Here is a 15,576-nt window from a genome sequence, read left to right as displayed (position 1 = left end):
CAACCCATTGACTAACAAATGTGCGCACCCTTTAATTACAGCACATTGAATCCACTTAGTGCTGATTCGTTAGATAGCTGGAGCAGTACTTACTCAGCTCAGCAGCCCAAGTCTCTGGATTTTCAGGCCTTTAATATTCACTCTGATCTGTTCATAAGTTATTCATAGGGAGTGGGAAAGGCCTCACAAGAGAACTCACTCCAAATTGCAAGTGCTTCTGAGGCATCTTGCAATCTGCTTGCACAGGGAAAGGAGGGGAAAGTAATAAATAAATGATTGTTTACAAATTATTTACTTGTCTCCACTAATTTCCATGCTGTTTACCTGGCACCAGTCTGAAGTCAGGAACAGTTAGAGAAGACTTTCTCCTGGTGTATCAGTGGCTGGAAGTTGTGCAGCATGGGGGGAAGAAAGACAATGCAGCAGAGAGCAAGGAGCTAGTTTTGGCTGCCAGAACTGGCCATCAAGTGCAGTCTTACTTGGTCTTCATGCTCCAGAAGGGATCGTTGTGGATAAAGTCTCAATGTAGCAAGAGCAGGTAGATCCTCCAGCCACCTCTGCTTAGCCATCCAGCTCCATCCCGTCATAGCAGATGATGACCTGTTTCCACAGCGTCCCCCTTTGCATGACATCTGGGCAGGCAGCCACCTGTCCCCATACACACCACACTGCAGTGCATGTCCCTAAAATCCGGCAGTGGGTAGCAGCAACAGCAGTGCAGGGCTGTCTTTTCTCTCCCAACTCACCAAGACACATGGAGTCAAGTCCAGCATCATCAACGCTCTCTGAGGGTCATAATGTCCCCAAGAACACTGTGGTCTGCAGAAGATGACCAGGCCTTGCTAGGAGTCCCCTCTCTGCTCCCGAAGAGCCAGGGCTTTGTGGGGAAGATCGGGAGAAGGTCTCGGCTGTGACTGTGAACTGTGCAGCAGAGTGAGACAGGATGGGAAGGCTGATCTATTTTGGCATCAACCATCGCATTGGTCTGCAAATGTGGGAAAGGTGATGCTCACAGTCCATGGCGTGTCACCTCAAAAAGTGAATGGGAACTCTGCCCTGGGGCAAAGTCACCCCAGCAGACAACAGCTACTCGAGGCAGGCAGCAGAATGAGCCTGTCCTCCTACTTAGGACCATTTCAGACTTCTCGGTCCCATCTCAAGCTAATCTCCCACAATCAACCAGGGACAGAAAATCACAGTGAAGAGGAAGGGGGAGCAGAAAAGTTGATGTATAGATGTCCTTTAAGGAAGGAAAGGACAATCTGGCAATGTCAGGAGAGCAGGAAAGGCTGGGAACTGGTCAGCCCCAGCTGGGCTAGTGTGTCTTGCAGACCTCCCCAATTCTTCATTCCCCTCCAGTTTCTCAAAGGTTTGTGAATTCCCTCCAGCTGAACGTTTAGATCCTGTATCCTTCCAGGCTGTTCCTGGAGCATCCTGGGAAAATGTGGCTCTGAAAGGAGACACAAGATGCCTGTAGGGTGGAGAGGGATGTGCAGACTGGGAAATGCCTGCTGAAGCTTGAACTTGGACAGCAACCGACTGCTGGCAAAGCTCATGTGAGGGCTCAGGGCTTGGAAAATGCAGTTAACCAGTGTGTGACGAACCCACCTTGCAGAATGGTGACCCACAGGAGGCAGAGTGACATGCGTATAAGGGACTGACTAGGTGCACAGAAAGGGCAGGTGGAAGTCAGGTTACCTGGCCGCAGCTTGTTGGACAGATAGACACCATTAACCAGCATGAAAAGAAGATGTACAAGATGGACAGACTCATGCCAGCAAGACCCACGAGCAGCCTGTCCCCAGTGCTCATACCTGCCTGTGCTGTGACCATAGCCTGGAGACAGGCAACAGTGTCCAAGCTCTCAGGCTGCAGGAGACTGAGCAGGGCTGCAGGTATTCCAGGGATGGAGGGGGGATTTGGGATGCTTGGTCCGCATCCATGCTCTCACCTGTAACATGGAGAGAGAAAGCTGTCTGCAGGCTGCAGGACTCTTTTGGGGCCCCATCTCCTCTGTTCCCCTCCCTGGTCCCAGCCACTCCTCCCTCTCTCCCACCACCCCTCACTCCACTGTGCCCCAAGCTGCTTGGCACTGACCCTGCTCCCTGCAGCCTTCCAGCTCATCACTCCCTGCAAGCGGCCCATAAATCATCCTTGTACACGCATCTCCCTTGGCCTTGGGGAGAGGGAATTTATCCCCCTGGCTCAGCCGTCAGAGAGACCTACAGCTGCCAGGAGTGATCAGCATGTTCTTAATTCACGGCGAGGGGTGCGGGGCCTCCAGTGAAGGCTCCCGTGCCTGCTTCCCTGCCAAACCTTGCAAGCACAGTCTTCGGTGGATGCCTGCATCCAGACCATGGAACCTGCCTAGGGGAAATTCCCCAGTGTGAGTTAATTGCTGTGGTCCTCAATGAGGGCACATGCAGCTGGGTCCTCTGGTCAGGAAGCAGAGAGGCAGGAGGGGACTGCAGGAAGGGGTTGCAGGTTGGGAAGCCCATGCATGCTCCGAGTGGTGGGCACCTACATGGTGAGGACTTTCCCAGCTCCTTGGAGAGTCCTGAAGCATCTAGACCAGCAATCAGCAGGCAGATGATTCAGGATTGCCCTAACCCTCGCCAGTCACTGGTAAGTCCATCACAGATTCTGGTAGAAACATGGGGAACACATCCAGATGCAAACATCTGGATGTGCAGCCTCCCTTGTCATTGGCCGAGGAGGCAAGAGGGGAGAAGGACATGGAAATGCCTGTAGGTCCCTTGGCCAGCGCATGGATTCGGTGGGGAAGGATTCACAGCTGGGTGAGCTGGCTGGGAGCTGGCAGCAGTTCATTTGTTTACACCAGTCTGCTGATGTCCCTCTGAAGCTGCCCAGAGCCTGGCTCTCTGGTGTGAGATGAACACTGAGCAAATACGCCTTTTTTCCTGCCACAATAACCCTCTTTAACTTTTCAACTTATCACCTGCACAGAGGTTTATAAAATTTTAAAGCTAATGGCGTCTCCAGTAATGATACTGCAGATGTACAAGCTGCATCCTGGGATGAATAAATTATAGGAGGCAGAGTAAATTGCAATGGGAAGGACAGCAGCTGCAGGATGGAAACAGATGGCTTCACCGCGCGCCACAGCTTGGTCTCAGCGCGGGGTATGTTCCCAGGGCTGGCCCTTTCATGGTGGCCCTGAAGACCACCTGGGCACACCTGAGGCTGCAGATCCCTGGAGCAGCAGCAAATGCTGCTGCCAGCGTGGGGCTCCAAGCAGGTGTTTGGGTGCTGCTGTGGGGCTGGGTGCCCCGGTGGCAGTCTGTGGGTCAGCGTAGGAGACCTGTCTTCCTTCTGCTGCTCACTGGGTTTTCATGCAGGAACTGACAGGACACTTAGTCGCTTTCTTGAGGGGCTGTGGCTGTGGTTTCATTTACTGCCAAACCTCTCCCAGCAAATCCATTCCTGCCTTTCTCCATCCCTGCACACACACAGAGATGGTTCCCAGGATGGGGTGCCTCATCCTCCTCCTCTGCCCCATGGCATGAGGCACTCAGACATAGGACTAGGATGCATGTGGGGTTGTGCATCAGGTACTCACTTGTGCCCTGGTGATGTGACCAAGGGGGTCACCACAGCTCAGTACTTGGGCTCCTTCACACCCAGGGGCAGCAGAGCCCCAGCTGAAGTCCAACAGTGTCACATTTCTCCAGCTCGCAGCACACTTGTCACATTCAGCAGGGTGACAGGACAGAGCTGCCTCTGTCTCAGAGAGTGGACAGGGTAACAGAGCAGCTGTGAATCCCTGCTCTGTTAAGCCATGCATCCCCTGGCTGCGCTCTCTGTGCCACTGCTGACTGCTTCAGTGCCTGCCTTCCTCCATGCGCTGGTTCACATCCCAGAGAAGCTCATCCTGAGACAGGTGACTCCTGCCAGGGCATGTTTAGGGCTCCTCAGATGCTGCTGCAATCATGGCCTCAAGTATTAACCAGCCTGGGCTGACCCTCACTGCAGGACTGGGATCTCAGCTATGTGCCTGGGTCCTGCTGCCACCTCTGAGGTTGTTGCTGGAGCAGCTCAGCCTCAGTGACATTGGAGGAACACAGGATGAGCCACAGGTGGCAGAAGACCCAAAGGCACGCAGACAGATAGCCCCTAAGTCACTCCGTTCCCTGCATCTTCTTGTGAGTAACGTTCTCTGGCCCAGGGCATACGCTGTGGAGTTTACCTCTGCCACGGGGACTCCAGTGAGGCTGATGAATGATGGATGCTTCACTCCCAGAGCTCTCAATGACACCGGAGGGTGTCTGACAGAAACACAGCTCTTTAATATACAGCCAGCCAGCACAGCTCCATCTCTGAGGGATGCATGGCTCATGCTCATCCACACCCTACAAGTGCTGCTGATGCTTATGGGGTCCAGCCAGCCTCAGCCATGCTGCATGGTGGCTGCACCACACTGTTCCATTCCATTCCTCACAGGGTGTCCCTGGCCCAGGTCGGGAGCTTGCAGCAGGAATTCACACTCCTCTGCTCCTGCTGCAGGAGTGGCTGATGTGTCAGAGGGTCGTGCTGCCATCCTGAGGGACCTTGATAGGCTGGAGAAATGGGCCAACAGGAACTTCATGAAGTTCAACAAGGAGAATTGCGAAGTCCTGCCTCTGGGGCAGAACAACTCCATGCACCAACATATGCTGGGGTCCACCAGGCTGGAAAGCAGCTTGGCAGGCAAGGACCTGGAGATACTGGTGGACACCAAGTTGAACATGAGCCAGCAATGTGCTCTTGCAGCAAAGGCGGCATCCTGGGTTGCATTACAGAAAATACTGCCAGCAGGTCAAGGGAGGAGATCCTTCCCCTCTGCTCAGCACTGGTGAGGCCACACCTGGAGTGCTGTGTCCAGTTCTGGGCTCCCCAGTACAAAAGAGACATGGATGTACTGGAGAGAGTCCAACAAAGGGTCACAAGGACGATGAAGGGACTGGAGCACCTCTCCTATGAGGAAAGGCTGAGGCAGCTGGGGCTGTTCAGCCTGGAGAAGAGGAGGCTCTGGGAGTGATCTTATCAATATATAAAAATACCTGAAGGGAGGGTGTAAAGAGGACAGAGCCAGGCTCTTTTCAGTGGTGTCCAGTGACAGGATGAGAGGCAACAGGGACAAACTGGAACACAGGAGGTTCCCTCTGAACATCAGGAAACACTTTTTTACTGTGAGTGTGACCAACCATGGGAGCAGGTTGCCCAAGGAGGTTGTGGAGTCACTATCTTTGGAGATTCAAAAGCTGTCTGGATGTGGTTCTGGTCAACCAGCTCTAGGTGGCCCTGCTTGAGCAAAGATGACCTCCAGGGGTCCCTGCAAACCTCAGCCACTCTGTGATTCTGTGAACAATTTTGCACGCGTTACAATTTTTGCATTACATTTTTTTGCCTGCCTCCAGGTTAGAGGCTGGCAGGGCTATGCTCGGTCGCCCAGCAAGCAGAAAGATGGGCACCCCTGGAGATACAGCCATGCCTTAGCAGAAGGGAAACACTTTCTCAAAGCCTGTTCACACCCACAGGCTAAGGGAGACCAAACTAAGCATGCTGGAAATGTGTCTGTGGACAGAGGGGAGCAATCCCAGTCCAGACCTAACTACACCTGGCTGGACCTCAACAGCTCCTGCACCCATCCCCAGCCAGGGAAGGGACCTCCTGTCCGTGTGCCCTCAGCTGGGCTCAGACACCAAACCTGGGCTAGAACTGTGCACGAAGTTCCCCTGGGATGGCAGGAACCCAGCAAGAACACCCAGCAGCAGCGCTGGTGGGGCTCACTCCTTTGTAAGCAGCCCCAAATGCTGCCCAAGCTCGAGGTCCTCGGAGCACCCGGAGTGCAGCATCCCCAGGGCTGCAGTAAAAGCAGCACTGGGAGGGGACGGGGACGCCATTCTCTTTGTCTGGAGAAAGTTTTACTGCGCTGGGTAACACCATCTAACTCCACTTTCTTTCGCGGTTTCATTGCCTAGTTCCAGAGCGATTGCGCAGGCGAACGTGTCCAAAAGCAGATGGATCCGCTAAGTGTTTCTTTGTTGCACATTATCTCATACAGTTTGGGTGCAATAAAACTTCCAGGCAGAACAAATCTTCAAGCTTGTGCCGTGCCTTATTTTTAGCTGCGAAGTACGTCTGGTTTAGTGCTCCTAATCCCTAGCTTGGTAGTAATTTATGGAGCAAGCTCTTGGCTCACTTGGGCCAGAAGATTTGTAGTAAAACTTTTATAAGTTGCAGACATAAATCCCATGGACTCTTGCAGTCTCAGGGGACCTCCTCCAGAAGTGTGTTTTGCTGAGCACTCCCTCGACGTGGGAGCACGTTCGGGCAAGAAAGCATCAGATGGCTGAGAATAAACTGTCCTGCGTGTCGTCATGATCTGCAAATCGCCTGGAAGGAGAAATCAGGGGAGGCCATGGATTCCTTGGCCTCAGACAGGCCAGAGTTATGAGAATCCCTGCTCAGCAGGAGCTGTTTGCCACAGGTCGAGGTCCTTTGCGTGGTGCCTGGCCAGCCCTAGGGTTTAACCACATATCAGGCTATGCCAGGCAGCGAGATGCCTGAGTGGGTGCATGGTGGCTCCAGCTTTGATGGGATTATTGGGATGACCAACCGCTTGCTCGTGCAGGGAAACCTGCACGCATATCACTTTGGAGCTTTTAGCCCGGACAAGGCTATGGCTTAAGAACATAGTAGCAAATGTCTTTTCCTCCATTGCCTTGGGCTCCCGTAGGGGAGGGGTTGTGCAGGATGGAGCACAAGTTTACGTTTCAGTGAAGCAGGGAGATGAGAAAAGTCAAGGAGCAGAGGAGGGGATGGGGACCAAGACATGGGACCCAGCAGCAATCCCTTCCAGATCCCAGTGGAAACACAGGCCCATAGCTGTGCTCCCAGCCCACCCATCCAAGGGTGGTCTGCAGCATCAGACCTGCCTTTCTTGGAGCCCTGATGCTTTCTGAAGCTGGCAGGCAGCTCTCAGAGATGCCTCGTGCCCCGTCCCTGAGCCTTGTGCCTCTGACAAGTGGGAGGCACTTGCATTCAGTCCAACAGCTGGGGCGGGAGCTGCTGTGTAATTGTTGTGGCACATCCCAGCAGGGAGGCCGGTGATTCGCCATCTGCACGCTGTGCTGTGATGGAGTGATACACGCTTTGCCACCGCGTTTAGACTCACACAGACCCGTATCCCCGAGTACTTCAAATTCCCAAGAGCACTTTTGCTGAAGAGAGGGAATATTTCCAGGAACCATAAAGGAAGGAAGGTCAAATCCAGAGAGGAGATGCTGCAGTTCTACGTAACTTTATAACCTGAGCAGGTATGAAGCTTAGCTGCAGCTGATGGGTAGATGTTCTCCCTGTGTGCTAGCTCCTCCAAAGATGGAGGAACCTTCTCTGGTTTTGGCATGGGGGTAGCTCTTGGATAGGAAAACCCGCTGGTACCATTGCCTGCTGTTACAGTGGGAAGGATGGATGTTCCTCAAATGTTTCCAGGTAATTTAGTCAAGCAGAAAGTTGACTAATGCCCAAATTTAGTGTCTTTGCTTCTTTTTGTGTCCTTTAGCAAATGCAGAGAGTAGAGTCGATCCCATCACAACCTGCTGGGAACTGAGTGGGCTGGGCTGGGTAGGGGGGATAGCCCTGAGAGGTATCCTCACACAGTCCTGGCTCTCCTCCCAGAAATGCAGAATTAGCCCAGTCCCAGTGTCCACCAGGGATATTCTCCCCAGAGGAAAGTCCTCCAGACACTGTCTGGAGCTGGGAAATGTTGGAAAATCCCCTGTGCTTTCCTGTCTCTAACAAACAGTGTCTGCAGTGAGGGTTACCTACCAGATTAGCAGCAGGATCCCACACAAACCATCCCTTACCTGCCCACCCTCCTGACTGCCAGCTGGTCCCAAAAGCCTGCTGCTCCCTCTGGCAGCTCACAGCCCACACACTTTCTGCCCTGCCACCTTCCCCAGCCCCGGCCGCTATCCCCATCCATTGTAGGAGCAATGCTGGTCTCCTGTCATACCAGAGAGGCTCCTGTCGCCTTGAGCATCCTCCCCTCCGGCCCCCATGGGACTCTGTGGGGGCAGCGGGCTGGGCAGACCCCCCTCCCAGCCCCTACAAAGTGCTGCCAGCATGGGCACGCTGCTGGCATGGACATATTTCCAGTCCCTGTCCCCAACATGGTGAGGAAAGGTGGCCTGTGGGTGCACGGGGCAAATTGGTGCTGTTGGTGCACAGCAAAGGGAGCTGTTAGTGCACAGCTCCGCATGCAGCTTCCAAAAAGTTTAATTTCTTTCAACTTCTCTCATGTCTTATCCCCCAATTTTTCCCAGTGAATGAGCAGGATTCCCAAAAGCCTGAGGCAGGTGACGTACAGCTGGAGCCACGTGTGCCCAACCAGGCTGGTCACCGCATCTTTCTCCACCACGAGGAAAGGAGCTAAAAAGTTTCCTGAGCCAGCAGCGGGCATTACAGCAGCTCCACTCGACCCAAGAAAGCAAGCAGTGGCCTGCTGGAGGGGGGAGAGCCGGCCAAGGGTCCCCCAAGGAACCTGTGCAGCGAGTCCTCAGCAACCGAGCGTGCAGGCTCTGGTCTGCTGCTGCTCCTGCTCCAGCTCCTGCTCCTGCTGCTGCTCCTGCTCCAGCTCCTGCTCCGGCTGCTCCAGCTGCGGCGCGGCCGGCGGTCTGTGCTGCCCTCGCACGGCTGCGCTGCGCTGCAGGCTGAGCCGGCTGCCTGTGTCCAGCCGGGATGCACAGCCCTCCGCCGGGGCTGGGGTGTGTGCGTGGGGGGGTCCCTGCTGCAGCCACGGCTCCCAGCACACCCGACCTTCAGCACCTGGCTGAAGGTCCTGGTTTGAAATACATCTCCACCCTCCTCAGCAGAAGCCAAGTCCTCATGGTCCAAAAGTAGCCCTGGATGCAGGCTGTGCTGCAGGACTGTTGCAAAGCCTGCAGGACCACCCTCCCCCCTCCCCCAAACAGCCATGGATTTACTCACACATGCCACCTCGCTGGTGATAGGTCTGGCGGGGACCCCCGCCTCGGTGACCCTGCTTGGGAGCTGCAGTAGGTGCTCTGTGTGGGGGCAGCTCACACAGCCCCTCGATGAGGGACAGAGACATCCCCTAAGAGAGGATATTTCCCACTCTCCCACACCACCCTCTCATCCTGACCCCAAGAAAGAGGCACAGACCAGGTTCCAGCAATGAGCTATAACCCATTCAGACAGGGAATCCCAGGGACTTACTGGAGATAGTGGTTTTATGGTACACTGCATGAATCCCTCTTTTCTGCTCACAGACCTCTCCATCTTCCCCACTGCTGCTCTCCCCCCCATGCACACACCTGCCATGCTGCTCATGCTCCTGTGAATGGCACCTGCTGCTCCACAGGTGTCATTTCTCACGGGGGAGTGGTCAATGAATCCAGCCATGCTCAGGGAAACATCAGCTTTTCCTGATGTCTCACCTAAATCTCCAGCCCACAGCATCTCCTTCGGGCACAGGGGCGGCTGTTGCTCCCTCCCTTTCTGTATGGATGGGCTGTTGTCCATCAAGACCTGCCCCGGCTCAAGGGATTCTTGCTATTAATTGCCAGGTCCTCATTTTCCCTGGTGCCTCTTAGCTAAAGGTCCATCTTCTCATGACCCTGTGCCATAGAGGCAGATGCCCTGGATCATGCTGCTCCTTGTCTCCCAGGTGCCCCACTTTTCTTGGAGCAGCGCCAGCTCAGAAACGCTGGCCAAACAGGATGCTTTTGCCTTTTTCCAGATAGGAAAACTGTTGCCCAAAGCATCATCCTTGGAGGATGTGCCTGCGAAATTCAAAACCCTGGGGGAGTTTTGAATAGGGATGGGGTATGGCTTGGCCCCTCTCAGGAAATCTCTGTTTCACAGAGACATCCTCTGTGATGCCTGCCGGTCCCTGAACCCAGGCATGTCCCTCTCCTGCCTGGGATGAGGGCTGTCACCTGCCATGGCCCACACAACACTGCTGCCCTTCCCACCATGGTTTTTCTGACTTTTTTCCTTCCAAAACTTGGCTTCTCAGAGTAGTCTTTTGCTCGGAGGAAACTCCAAACAGGTATCCCCAAAGCTCTGAGTGGTTCAGGATCCCACTGCAACGGGCAAGGGCCTTGAGCACCAGGGACCCAGGAGACCTGGAGCATGGAGGAGGTGTGTCCCTGACGCCTGCTGTAGAACAAGCTACCACAACATCCCTGGCATTAGGTATCACAGTGCTCTTTGTCACCAAGGGGGAAGGAACAGCTTTTGGATATTTGAAGCCTGATGCCGTCCTCACACCTGCCGTGACTTTCTCAGCACTGAAAGAGGGGTCACACATTGCCCAGGAAAGCTCCAGTCTGATGGGTCGGAGTTACTGGGAGCTGCTGATCCTGTGGAGAGGGAAAAGGGGACAGAAGGGTGCGAGGCGGATGCCGCCCGGGAAGAGAAGCTGAGCCCTGGTCCGCAGCCGGGAGAGGGCAGCCGCAGACCGAGCAGCAGAGCTGGGAAGGCTGCCTGCAGCCTGGGCTTCCTCGGGGACTGTTCCTGCTCCCCCTCCCCGCCCCGCAGGCTCCCAGCCCTTGCTGAGCACCTCCTGGTCCAGCATGGGGGCTGCTGCCCTCCCCGGGGCTGTGCACACACCAGCCCCATGCCTGATCCCGGGGTAAACTACCCCTCCTCCAGCAACGCCACTCCATGATGGAGCAGAGGATCCATCAGGATGCATCAGGGGTTTGAGCACCGGGCTCTGAGCCTGCCCACCTTGCCGCTATTTCCCAGCTCTGCTCCATGCTGCAGCATCACCCACAGCCCAAAGGCATGGATCCAGGCTCACAGGGGCAGGAGCAATGGGGCTTTTCACGTCAGCGTGAAGACCTTTCCCATCCTATGTGGGCCACAACTAGGAGCAGGCTCGAGGAGCACAAGCATAAGAAAAGATCCCATCCTGCCCTGACACGCAGCTGGTAGCAGGTCCCAGGAATGGCTCCCCTCTGATTTTACACTGGTCTGGGGGAGTCAAGGAGGCCACTCTGGAGGCAACCTGCCAACAGCCAGAAGCAGGGCTGGTCCGGGAGGCACAGCGGAAGCATCTCCAGCTGCAGAAGGCAGGTGTCCCAGGAACAGCAGCATCTCTTCAGCTCTGCTGAGATTTGGTGCGGAGCTGGGAGAGTTATTCTGCCAAGGGACCAAGGAGCAGGTAGGGCAGTGATATATCCCTGGGTCTGAACAACCAAAAGCCAGCCTGTAGTCACTAGTGGCTTTGCGAAACAGTTGATCCTCATCCATGGGCAGAGTCTCCTTGTGCAGCACCAAAGGAGTGGCTCCGCGGGCAGCATCCAGCTGCCGAGGGCCAGCACTGGGGAGATGCTGCCCGGAGCCAGGAGAGAAATCCACCCTCCGCAACAGAGGAGAGGTGGAGTCCAGCAGTGTCTGGAAGGAAACATTCCAGTTTTTCCTTTGTAAATAACTTCTCATGTTCCACTTCTCTGGGTTTTTTTGCTCACTATCTCACGCTATAAATTTCATGTCTTCAGAAAGTCAGACTCAAATATTTTCATGGTCCTTCAGTGAATCCCTGACTGGACTTTCCTTTGGTGGAAAACACAGAGACTTAAGATGCCTAAACACAACACAACTAATACTGAACTCTGAAAGTCCTCCTTACAAACCCTTCACAGACTTAACTCTCTGTGGCTCAAACCACCCTGTCGATTTCAGACCAAGTGCTTAGTCCTGCGTGGTGAGCTCCGGCACACGGCTGCCTGCTCCGGGAGCAGGGCTGCCAAATCACCCTGGGTTTCAGGAGCTGGTTCACCTCCCCCTCTTTATCAGCTCTCTAGCATTTTCTCCCTTTAATAGCAAGGCAGCCCAGTGAGCCACGTGACCCTGCAGGGACCAGGAGCCCTCCAAGCGCTGGGAGGTTTCATCTCATGTCCCCAGGTTGCTGGCTGGTGGTTTTGGACTGAGGTCCCTAAATGCCAGCCCAGCCCTTGCTGCTGCCAGTCAAGTCCTGGCAGAAGGGCAGCCCCTATAAATAGCCGTGTGTATAATGTCGCCCGTCTCTGCTTCCCTTTGTCAGCTGCGAGTTTGCCCGTGTTTTGCAGCATGCAGTGCTTTGCACACTGTTGCCCAGGTGCTTGCAGTGCACGGTGGTGGGGAGTAGCTGGGTGGCCCAAGTCTCCATTCAGGCACCTGCCCCCAGCCCCACAGGGAGGGATCCACAGCCCTTGGCAGCCTCCAACACTTACACCCCATACTTAAAGCAATCATGGTCACCACCAGGGTATCCTCTCCAGGACAAGGACCTGATGGCAGCAGGGCTGCAACAAGCTGCATGGAACTGCTGGCCACAGGCAGTTGGAGTCCCGCAAGCCCAAAGAGCTGGTGAGTCCCAGGCTCTGCACATTTGGGTGGCAGCTAGGCTGTGTCTTCTGCACCTCCTTTCCAGGGATGACAGATGTGGATGAAGAGAAAGCCCTGGAGCAGGCATGCAGCTGTGGAGACCTAGGACAATACTGTTTTTCAGAGCAGAGGTGAAGAGCCAGGGAAGATGCGACCAGGCTGGGACATCCAGGTGCTAGTGCAGGTAATGGCTGTGGTGTGGCACCAGGCTGGGCATCCGTCAGCACCTTATCCTGGCTTGCTGTGGCTGGACACATCTGGGACAAGCCACCCTGCTCTCCAACAGGATGAACATTGCATGGCACTGAGCATCCCACCATCCCACTCCAGGAGAGGACTGCTGTCAGCTGCAGGATAGAAGTGTGAATCAGAGCAAAGCAGGGCTGGCAGGGCAGGAGCCACACTGCATCACTTGGGTTTTTTGCTACCTTCTTTTCACAGTGCGGGCAGCCCGAGCTCTGACCATAATAAATAAAGTGACAGCCAGGGAGCAGAACTCTCTGGTTTCCTGTACACCTCAAGCTGGCCAGTGTAAACACACAACAAGTCTGTACTTCAAATGGGGCCATGCCCACGGCACGTCAGCCACAGCCCAGCCACACGCCAAGCCAGCGCGAGCAAATCCACTGAGCAGGAGGTTTCATAGGACAGGTCCCGCGTAAGGCAAAAAGGCTGGCGCTGACTGGCACAGCCTCATTGCCCCACAGTGCCCAGTACCCAGCAGGCACCTGCACCTCTGGAACAATCACCTGTGCCTCTGGGATGCCAAGGACAGTCACTGGGGCTGGCCTCTGGGGCATGTGTGAGCCTTGTAATTACCTCAGGCCCATCCATGCCGAGGCTGCATGGTCATGGACCACCCTCAGACAGGCAGCGCTGAGATGGGCACCGGGGCAGGAGAGGCTCCATGCCACTGGCCAGCCCTGCACCGGAGGAGATACACCCTGTGGCAGTGCCCTCTGCACAGAAACCGTGGGGGGACACTGCAGCCTCCAGATGTACTCACCTCCAGACCCCACAATCCTCTTCCATCCATCCGTCTGCTTCACTCGCGCCATCCAGGCAGCAATCCAGCAAGTGCTAACTCACCTAGCATGTCTGACGACCAGCGTCCCCGTCCCTTGGCACATCACCATGACACGGCACCTGACACATCTCGCTTCAAGTTTGGTGCCATCCCAGGTCTCGGGCTTCTGATCCCAAATCTCCCAGTCTCTTCACCCAGTCCAGTGAGTGGGAGCTTGTCTTGGATGTGGCTGCTTCTTCCCGGCAAAGAGCTCAGGGCACCTTTGAGCAGATACCGACAGTGAGTCAGGCAAAGCTGTGGACTGGGAGGGAGAGCAATGAACAGCTCGTATGGCCCCAGTTCAGCAGGTCCTGCGTGGGTTTGTGATAGTGTAATATAACCCCCAGCCATCTGCTCATGTGTCCAAGTCTTGACCTGCCTGGACAAGAGCCGGCAGCTCCCTCTCTGGCCTGGTCTCTGCTCAGAGGAGAGGGAGAGGGAAGAGAGACCCTACAGTTGCCAAATTCATTCCTTCTGGGGTCCTGAGAGGGAGACCAGCTGCTGGACGGGATGCTGCAGCCAGCCTGGGAGATGTCCTTTAATACACTCTTGTGCCACGGCAGAATGGAGGAGCTGGGAGGTACTTGGAGGTCATGATCCTCATCCGAGCCCGAGGATGGAGCAAGGGAAGAGCTGCAATGTCAGAGTTGTAGAGTGTGCCAGTCTCACTCTCCCTGTGCCAGGGACGTGCAGAGGAGTCCTGCCCCGAGGACTTTAGGGTGCATGCAGCCCCACCGAGCACCTTGCTTACCCGGCAGACCCCATACCACCCCTGCCAAACCTGCTCCTTCTTCACCCAACATTGCAGCTTGCTAGCTCTGCTCAGAGCTGGTGGCCCATCATACCCCAGAGCCCCACCGCGTCCCTTGTCCCAGCGCCTCAGTGGGGTGTCTGTCGGCTCCAACCCCTCCGCACGGAGACCCCTCCAAATCAAGCTCTGCTCTCGGCTTCCCAACCTCAAGGGTGGCCCCAGCACTGCAGAGCTGGGGGATTCCCCGGATCCACAGCTTGGCTCGGCTCTCCAGTGCTGCAGCAGCAGCGAAAGCAGCGTGTGGCTCCCCGCCAGTGCTGGCGCCAAGCAGCCCGGCTCCCGGCGCCCAGCGAGCACCACGAAGCACTGGGGAAAGCTCAGGGTCTGCTCCCGGGGGAGGACCCAGGGCCAAATGCTTGCTGCAGCCTGCCCAGCTCCGGTACTTCCAGAGGGACTGATCCTGCAGGATGCTCAGCCTCCCTCAAGCTCAGGCAGACTGCAGAGTGCAGAGTGGTGTGGGGAGGCGGGAAGGGGAAAGTGAGAAGCTGGATGGAGAAAACCTCTCTCTGCTCAGGACCAGCCCCTCCTACATCCCCAGGCTCCCAAAATCCGTGTGAGCCACTAGCTAAGGGCAGATGTGAGCAGGCTGGTGGGACCGGACCCCTCCTGCAAAGCACCTGAGAGGCCACATGAGCTGACCCAGGGAGGCACATCCCCAGCCCTGGCACGGCCCCAGCCCTTGTAGCGCAGCCGGGACAGATCTGGCCACATGTGGCTGGCGAGGCGACAGCCCAGGCCATGAGCAGATGTGCCGCACTGGGCTATTCCTCGGGTGATGTGGGCACTGAGCCTCAACCACAGCTGAGCACAACACCCGCAGCGTGGCCGGGAGCCGGTGCGGGCGCTGGGCTGGGCACGCTTACCCCACACGCGGCCTCCACCTCTCCCAAAGTCCGTTATTGCAGGGTTGCATGGGAGGGCTGGGATGAAGGAATACATCAGTTTATTACTGCAGGGTTACACAGGAGGTGAGATGACTCACGGGAGTGTTATTGTGGGGTTGCACAGATAGGCTAGGATAGTAGCAGGTAGCCAGTTGTTACTGTGGGGTTGCAGAGGTGTGCCAGGACGCAGGCAAGGATCAGTTTGTTATTGTAGGATTGCAGAGGGGGGCTGTGTTTATTCCTGCCAGGCTGCAGAGCAGTCTGCTGTTGCAGGATTGTCAGAGTGGCCCTGCGTGGGTGCTGCACACACCTGAGGCACGTGGCCCTTATCTCCGCACGGGCGCTGTGCCCAGCGGAGAGGGAAACGCTGGGTCTGTCCCAGGGCTCCAGCAGCGCCAGCCCCGACGGCATCGCCT

This window comes from Aquila chrysaetos, chromosome Z, assembly GCF_900496995.4.
Source record: "Aquila chrysaetos chrysaetos chromosome Z, bAquChr1.4, whole genome shotgun sequence".
NCBI lineage: Eukaryota > Metazoa > Chordata > Aves > Accipitriformes > Accipitridae > Aquila > Aquila chrysaetos.
Note: the sequence above shows the minus strand (reverse complement) of the source record.